Genomic DNA, 476 nt, shown 5'->3' on the forward strand with positions numbered 1-476 from the left:
AATGAGCCTCTGTCTTACGTAAATCATCAAGTATTGTTGGACTAAACTATTCCTCGAGGCTTAACGTGGTTGAGCATCCCTTAGTTTTGATTCTATTGTTGTAGGAAAGTTGATGGAGCTGTGAAGATTATATATAATGTACTTTTAAAGTTGATTTCTACTCTATGATGATACTTACCACATTTTCTACTGTTAGTTTTTTCTCCAAAACTACCTGCAGACAAAGATTATACATTTTTTCAGCTTCTTAGATATGATTGTGTTATTATCGGAGTCGATTTCTAATATAGTCACTCAACTAGTAGTATTATCTCAGAAAGTCACGTTCTGAGAATCAAGAAGAAAGGTGATTTTCTGAGGTAATAACTATTAGCTGAGTGACTATCTAAGAGGTCAGCGCGATATTACAGTTGTCTTATAGAAAAAAGCATCAACAATCAAACTGTTCCTTTTAATATTCCATTCCTCCAACCTCA

The sequence above is a fragment of the Capsicum annuum genome, unplaced genomic scaffold (genome assembly GCF_002878395.1).
Source record: "Capsicum annuum cultivar UCD-10X-F1 unplaced genomic scaffold, UCD10Xv1.1 ctg42784, whole genome shotgun sequence".
NCBI classification, from domain to species: Eukaryota; Viridiplantae; Streptophyta; class Magnoliopsida; order Solanales; family Solanaceae; genus Capsicum; species Capsicum annuum.